Consider the following 8,991-nt stretch of genomic DNA (forward strand, 5'->3'; position numbering starts at 1 on the left):
TGCAGATTTAGACAGATTTGTGAACAATATTTGATAGTAATGGGTCCTTTGTATATGTGGAAAAATTTCAGAACTTTAAGTTCAGCTCATGAAAAATGGGAGCAAAAACAAAAGTGTTGCATTTATATTTTCAGTGTAGTACAGTTTGTTGATTTAGTCATTTTGTGTCTACGTAGATGAGACCAGATACAGGAACTGTTTCCTCCCACAACAGATGTGTTTATTTTGTTTAGATTTATTTTATCTATTTTTTTTATCCATTCCACCTCTTTAACTTTATTCTGCTAGTTTGTTTTGTCACTGTAATAATTAAATGTATGTCCTGCATTGCCTTTTGTTTTGACTGCTGTAACTCATTCATTTCATTCCCCAGTTGTGGGAATAAATAAAATATTTATAATCTTAAAACCATTCTAACCTCTTTCAGTTGCATAATGTGCTTTTTTTTGCCAGTATGGGGCCGAAAAACATCAAGCTGGAAGGAGAGACGACATATACAGTATATCCACCCATCCATCCATCCTGAAGTTTAAAGTCCATTCTTCTACAGAAGACAGTTGGAACTCAGCTGAAGTCAGGCCAACAGGGAAGTGTTCATTTGTCAGAGTTTTCTGGTCTCCATTCATTTCAACCTAAATCTTGCTTTTCAGCTTTTAGATATTCACTTAATGTTGTTTTCTCCCAATGCCATCACGTGCTTGGTAAGCATCTGACTGTTAATTGCAAGAAAAAGCCCCGGTTTTCCATGCAGCTGAACAAAATCTCAGATGCTCCACAGATTCATGTAATTTGACCTTTCTAACAAAAATACTGACTGATGCAAAAAGGTTGATAGGATTTTCATATTTGGAAAACCTCATTACTGCAGATTTTGGAACAAGTATTGGCTCATAAAAGTCTCGGAGCTTTTCTGGCTGTAGCTTCGGCTCAGCTTTGAGTCTTTTGGACATGATCTGGCAGACTTGGACTGAACCCAGGCCCTCCGCACTGTAGCCAGTCTTGATTGACAGTTTTATCAACACATAAAAATTGAGAATCTGACTGCAGCCAAGCTCCAATCCTGACTGAAGCCCACATATAGTGAAAAAACCCCCACAGTGACACACTCTTTACTTATCTGTATGATAGGTGTTATAGATTTTAGTGTTAGCTCATTGATTAACTGACTGAAAATTAGTTATTATACACTATGGCAATTGTCAGTTAGGCAGAAACTCTACAGCACTCAATCAAACTATAGCCAAGAGCCACACTTTGATCAATGAAGACTGCAATTGAGATTTTTCTCTACTATTGGGTTATTTGGCCTGAAGCAACTGCTAACTGTAAAGAAAATATAATCGTGTGCAGAATGTGCAGAGAAACTCACAAAGCAAACAAGTAAAAGCTCTCCCCCAAAGCAGCTATTAATTCACAAGTCATTTTTCAAAGCTGGCAAAGATAAAAGTATTTTACAAACATTCAGGAGTGTGATTTCAGCTGGGCTTAATGGTGGTCTGTTTGATTATATAACTCCAGTTCCAAAAATCTGGGATGCTGTGAAAAATATAAATACTATCTGAACGCTATAATTAGCAATAATTTAATTAATACAACATGGAAAATATTCAAATGTTTATAAAATCAGACATTACATGAAAATATAAGCTCAGTTTGAATTTGATGCCATCAAAACATCTAAGAAAAAGAAAAAGTTGGGCCGAGGCCACCAAAAGGCTGAAAAAGTACGCGATACTAGAAGGAAACTGCTGGAGGAACATTTTGCAGCTAGTTAGGTTAATTAGCAACCTGGAATAAACTGTGTTTATCAGTGTATGCTCTTCAACATAAAATTGCAAAGGTTTTGAATCTGGCCCATACAATGTGCTTACACATGGCCCACATACCGCAAAGAATGATGGCCCTTTGGTGGCCCAGATCTGGTTTGCCAGATGTGGCCAGCACATGGGCCAGGTGGGCCAGTACAAGACCAGTTGCAGACAAACTGGTGGTCCTGTGCCGGCCCAGAACAGTTTTAGCTCTGGCCCCAAATGTCAGCCTAATGTGTACCTTAATCAAGCCATGTAATAACAACATGTGCACAATAGTGCAAAAGTAACACGACAAACCTCTGTTCATACAGTGAATGGACTGATTCTTATGTAGCACTTTTCATTATCCCGGATTACTCAAAGTGCTCTATACAACATGCCACAGGGGAGGCCGCGGGTCTGATTCAAACCCTGGCTGCTACTCTTCAACCTGCTCAGTGGGTGGGCATGTGGTTTCCTGCCCACCCACTGAGCGAAACTGGGACCCTGAAATGCACATTTCTTATAGTTGTGGACATACTTCCTCAGAAGCGTTTGATGCTTTATTGATTAGCTTCCGAACATCTACCAGGAGACACTGTCTGGGAATGGTTAGGATTGTTGTTATCCCCATATTTAAATGACAATGTGTCACCTCTATTTGGATCATGGCTGGTTTTCCATGATCCAAATAGGAAATGCTTGTTGGCATGGTCCTACAACATAAACTAAAAATAAGTATAGCTCAACCTCAAGTCACACAGTTTTTACAGGCTGAGATCATGACTTAAACTGAGATGGCATAGATGTCTTGTTTTAACTATTTTTTCTGCATGGCAAATCACTCCTATTTCATGCTTATGCAGTACTGACTGCCATGTAGTAGCACACCAGAAGGACTCATGTGTAATGAGATTTATATGTAGCCCTCCACTAATTAAAAAGTCTGGAACAATTACATAAGTTGTTCTTTTGTAACTGCTGATAAGATCATTACAATTCACTTGGCTGGTTCTGGTGTTGCAGTGCTCTTTTGGGAACAAATGCCTTAACAAAATAGTTCCCCTAGAATTGTTATGCTCAATATTGTTATGCTAAGAATATAAGAAAACAAGACATGTTAAATCAAACACAATAATGACAAAGTGTAATGTCTCATGTGTTGTATTTCATCTGGACTTATATTTGACCTGATTCAGACTAGATTTTTATTATGATCTATAAAACCTTAAAAATGATAATGGGTGTACTTGTTTTATACTATGGCTGTATGTCCTCCTGCTGGATTGTAAATACATGGCGTTTGTCCAACATTGCAAGCAGAATCAGGTGTATATGGAATAGTCTCCAACCCCACGTGACCCTGACAAGAAACAAATGACACAGATAAATGAAGTCCATTGAAACAGATTTGTATCTCAAATAATGTTAAACAAGAAGAAGCAGAGTTAAAAATGTACCCCATGCTGACTCTAATTCGTCTAAGTGAAGCATCAGCGGACTAATGACAATGAGATGTGTGATATAGATCACACTAATGGCTCCTCATTCTTTTCTAAAAAGACAAATTATCCACAGCGGACAAAGTCTATTCTCTGGCTTCTACTGTCAGATTTTAAAGCTCCTCTTAAAGTGTCCAGAAATAGTCGAAACTCTGAAATGTCCATGTAAGGCTTTTCTGCAGTTCATTGTCTTGTGTTGTGTCACCAGCATCCTGCAGTTAAAGTTTACAATGGCAAGGATATTTATGGTGCTTACGTAAACTTGTATAAATCACACTATGCCAAGAGATTGTTTATATGTGTTGGTGGCCATTCCATCACATATGTCTCATGGATTTGATTGGACTATAGCATTCAGTGGCGCAAATCCATGTCGACAATTCGTCATATCATGGCAGCATATCACTGCAGCTTGAAATGGTTGTGGATGTCTCATTTGCCAGCCTGTTTTACATGTGGGGGGAGAGCACATTTTCCTGTATGTGTCTGAAATGTTAAATGAATTAAGCTTTTTTAAATTCATGTCACTTTTAAGTGTTCAAGCTGATTATCATATCCTCTGGCCAACAGCTTTTTAGACAATTCCACCATGCTTTCTATAGCTGTACTTGGAAAATATTACAAGACTGCTGCATCTAAACCAGTGTGAGATAACATGCTTTTATGATGCTTAAGAAGTCCGGTAATAAAAATGTGCTTTCTATGTACATGACATTAATGCATTTAAGGTGTATGTGCCTGTTACTGGTAACTATTAGCCAGTGAGAAACAGTTCTTTTCTTGCATTTTGGCCAACCTTTGGACAATGTACAGTATGGACACCCCAGGTTATGTTGACTGAATGTTTCAAAGATGATCTTTGGGAAGGATGATAATCTATGCATCGGCACACTACTGACTGAAGATGATAGACAATAGAGGCACCTTCCCAGTAAGTAAATCCTCAAAATGACTGTCATACACCAGTCAGCCACAAAATTAAAACCATGGATGGGAGAAGTGAGTAAGTTCCTCTTGTTTAAAGGCACCTGTCAAAAGGCTGGGGTATATTAGGTAGGGAGCAAACAGGAAAGATAGCAGTGTAAGGATGTGAGTAACTTTGACAAGGGCAAACATGTGACATGATGAATGGCACAGTGTTCCTACAAAAGTGGTTTAAGAAAGGACAACATAGTGGTAGTACAATCATGGGTGTGCAAGGCACAATGAAACATGGTTTCACTCAAATACAAGAGTTTTTGTAACACAAATAGATGGAAACTTTACCTTTCAGAGTACCGACATTTGTCAAGTATGAGATATTTATTGAACGTCTAAGTGCAGAACATAGTAACTCAGAACGAGTCTTTAATGGTGATTGTTCGCTACTCAGGATCAAACAGGGAATGAAACACGGCAATCAAAATACTAGACATTGCCAGAAAATACAGAATCACTGGGAGATACAAGTACACCAAGAAACTTTGTGGTAAGTTATACAGAACTGGGGTGTACACAGTCATGACAGATGAGGGCAACAACGAACAAGGCTATAAGGTAATTGGAGAAATGGATAACATCAGGGAAACTCAGCTGAAACCAGTCATGGAAGATGAGACACAGGAAACAAAACTAAAGACTAACAAAATAAATTCAGAAAGTAACTGAACACGGGTACATCTAACACCGAAACATTGACTTGCTGCGCAGAATACAGGAGGTCAGGAAAATAAACTCAGGGAATCAACTAAAAGGATAACTATAATTGCAAAAGAAAACACAATCTAACTGAGAATGGGAATAACATCATGGAAATAAGGTTAGAATATGAAACTCCAAATGACAGGAACAAGTAAGAAAATAAGCAGATTCCTTGATGGCGGGGGCCTCAAAAAAAGTTTGAGGAACATGATAAGAAGTTCTCATTTGATAAGGCCTCAGTTCCACACATCTGCAGGATGTAAAAACAAGTAATCCATGACAACTTGACCCCACAGTTTCCAGGACTTAAAGGATGTGCTGTTTAAGAGCTGGTGTCTAATATGTCGCGGTTCGAATTTTGAGGAAGAGACATACGACTGAAAGTCCATAATGGGTCAACACAAATTATTTTATTAAAACACATATATGTGGTGAAGATCGGCTCTGCAAAACATCAAGCTCCATCTCCCCCTTACAATAGGTGGGTGTAATATTTATACTTATGATGACCAGTACCTCGCGTCACTAAAACAAAACAGTTCCTCTTTCAGTTCCTCCAGATGCATCCTGTTATTCTACTTGTCCAGACTTAAACAACACTTGCAGTCAGTTTACCCAGACAGGCTATGTGTCTGTGTCGTTAACCTAAGGGCACAACCCCCCTCTACATCATCTGTGACCAGGCAAACTTCAGTGCAGCCTGCTGAATGCACACAGGCAATATGTAGTAAATTATACTGTAAACATGTAGGCAACCTTTCAATAGCTGAACTTTGCTCCATTGATCGGCCAGACATCGCGCTGCCCATAGCTTCAAACCATTAATTAACTTAACCGAGCTTCAACCCTTTAATTATGCAATGTGTGTATAACATGATTACAGTTGCACCTGCAATGAAAGATTATGTGCTTATGCTAACACCTGAAATACAGACTTTAATATAACCTCACCAGTTTCAATAAATGTGTCAATAAAATGATAACAATGATAAATCCTAAATGATGCAACAGTAATAGTAAGGATTATGGATGTAAAATAATATTTCATCTCGACACTCCTCCTCTGTTGGCCTCCAAAAAAGGCCAACATTCCTCTTAATGTCTCACTCGTCGAGCCACTCAGCCACCTCCTCTTTGAGTGAAATGATGCTCTGCGATCCTCCTCTTCTTTTTTCAACTTCCCAGGTAGACTACTGGTTAGTCGGTGCACGGGTCAGAGGGTTTATTCTGCCTCTGTTTTGCCACCCGTGTTAATTGGAGATGAGCTTGTCTCCACCAAGCTCTCATCTGCTACTGCACATTGAGACCAATGGAACTAGGTCCCGCCTGTCCCCTTTAACTGGACCGCTGTTGTGGTACGAGCCGTCACTTTTGGAGCTGGGCACGCTCCCTCCATCCCTCAGGTTCTCCTGTTCCAACGCTGCTGTACTATGTCTGCTGTTCCTCAAGATGATCACTGATCCTCCTCAAGCCTCTATCCTGGCCTCCGCTTCCATCCTGTAGGCGCCCTTCCTCACTCACGTCTTGTCATGTCACCTCACGACACCTACAAATTAAAATGACCCTCCTCTTGCACCTGGCTTCCGCCATATGTCAACTCCCTACTGAGACCTGTACAAGAACGTTACACATTCTCTCTAAAACAATCTCCCGCCAACCTGTAACCTTGTGTAAAGACATTAGTCAGCAGTTACATGTTAAGCTCATTTAACTCCCAGCTCCACCTGGAACCTGTATCCTGGAAAACAAATCTGTAGAACCAAACATCTTATTTACAACCAACTATAGATCATGAGAGCGATAAAGTATTCAGCACAACAGACAAGTATCATGTTCAGGATTTCTCAAATCATTAAATCACTATTATTGCCGCAATTTATTTTATCCCCAATTTAATCAGTGACTTTCCTTAAGCAATGTCACTCCACTTGTTTTATCACTATGAGCCCCATATTAAACTGTTCCATAGAAACTGCATCTCTTATTTGTTTTCTCATGTCACTTGTCTGTTTTCTACCGAATCCTCCACATGCACTCTTAACAAAAGCAAAACAAACATTAGCAACACATTTGACCATCTCGGGTTAGGCGTCCGCCATCCACATTCCAGAGGTGCTGTAAAAAGACCTCCTGTAAAAAGAATCACACTGTTTTCAAGACAGGATGTGTCTCCCACAGTTTAATAGCATCACCAACTCATAACCTATAAACACCGTTTCTTCACACATAAACCCAGAAACCCTGTAGTAGGAAAACATTATTAGCAAACATTAACTACTTGTCCAGTTATAAACCACATATTCAAATCACATGAAGAACTGTAATGCTGTAGAGAAGAAAATGCAAATGTTAACGCTGCGCAGGTGTGTACACACTTTCTCACAGTAATCTCTGTGAGCAACACAAACCCCTGAACAACCCCCCTGGTAGATTCACAAACACAGAAAGTGGCATTTAAAAGTTAAATCGTCATGCAACCTCAGATGTCGCGGTCATCCTGTAAAAAGAAACACACATAAATTCATCCACCCTTTTGTCCTAGCTAGGTGGAGGTTAACCTTGAGTCGTGGTCAAGTCTTGTCAGCTTTTACCAGCTTTTACCAGTCAGTCAGTTTGTTTCTATTTCCAGTCTTTCATTCATTCATTCATCCATTCTTTCTTTCTTTGCTGATAGTGGAAACCATCACCGCATTTAGATTTCCGCCCTCAGCAAAATGACGTCATTTCAAAAAAGAAAAACAAGAACTTTAGATCGGATTACCTCGCTGAATCCTTTCTTTAGGCAGGGACTCTCATTTTCTAATTGTCCCAATAAGTGGCTTTCTCCAGAGCCCATTTTAATGTGGAGAAACTCACTTGCAACTATTTTCTCGCCGACATGTAATGCTTGTAATTCCCGATGTGCAGATCTGCTTAAAGAAAAGATTCACAAACAAAAATCAGTGCACTGTTCAAAAAATATAAAATCAAAAGTAAAGCTTTAAAACAAAATTAAATAAAAAAAGAAGCCCGGGTCTTAGGACTTATCACCGAATGTTATTTCTCTTATAAGTGAAAAAATACCAACTCTAAAACTTGGTGCCATGGTAAAATCTTCCCCATACTTCAGAAACCCAAAACAAAACAAAAATCTGCTAGTTTCACTCATTTAAACTCTGGCTGCAGGATTCTGTTCACCCCTGCTATCATGTTCCCCAAAATAATACTAATTCTGTCGTCTATGTATCAGTTCTCAACCCACTCACTAAACCTGACAGGATGATGGTAACAGTATTGCCTACTTAAAATTGTGTTTGATCCTAATGAGCTAATCCTAATGAATTTCATTACTTCATTGCATGTGTGTGTGTGTGTGTGTGTGTGTGTGTTAGTAAGGTTAATACATCTTCAATTTCTGTGTGTCCTTTTATGTACTTCCCCCCAAATGACAGGAACAAGTAAGAAAATAAGCAGATTCCTTGATGGCGGGGGCCTCAAAAAAAGTTTGAGGAACATGATAAGAAGTTCTCATTTGATAAGGCCTCAGTTCCACACATCTGCAGGATGTAAAAACAAGTAATCCATGACAACTTGACCCCACAGTTTCCAGGACTTAAAGGATGTGCTGTTTAAGTGCTGGTGTCTAATACCACAAGAAACTTTCAGAGGTCTTGGGGAATCCATGCCTGAATGGGTCAGAACTATTTTGGCGACTTTGAGGAGGACCAGCACCACATTAAAGTTTGTGGTGGTAATGTTGCGGCTGATTGACTGGTGTGGTTAGACAGCTCTCTCATCTATCAATGCTGTGAGCAAGTGTTTGAACCGTAATGCAATTCTCCACTTTCTTTCATAACCTTTTGGTTCTGTCTCTGGATGTTACCCACTCCAGGGCAAAACTGTTGATGTCTTTGATGCTGTGAATCTGTGATGCATTTCTTCCTCGGCTTTGAAGGAATGAAGGCATTTGAAGTGAAGAACTCCTGTGCTGCCTCGTCACGTATCTTTAGATTTGTTTTTTTATTCAGCCTAGCACAGAC

The sequence above is a fragment of the Haplochromis burtoni genome, unplaced genomic scaffold, assembly GCF_018398535.1.
Source record: "Haplochromis burtoni strain Fernald_Lab_line unplaced genomic scaffold, NCSU_Asbu1 Contig_491, whole genome shotgun sequence".
Taxonomy (NCBI): domain Eukaryota; kingdom Metazoa; phylum Chordata; class Actinopteri; order Cichliformes; family Cichlidae; genus Haplochromis; species Haplochromis burtoni.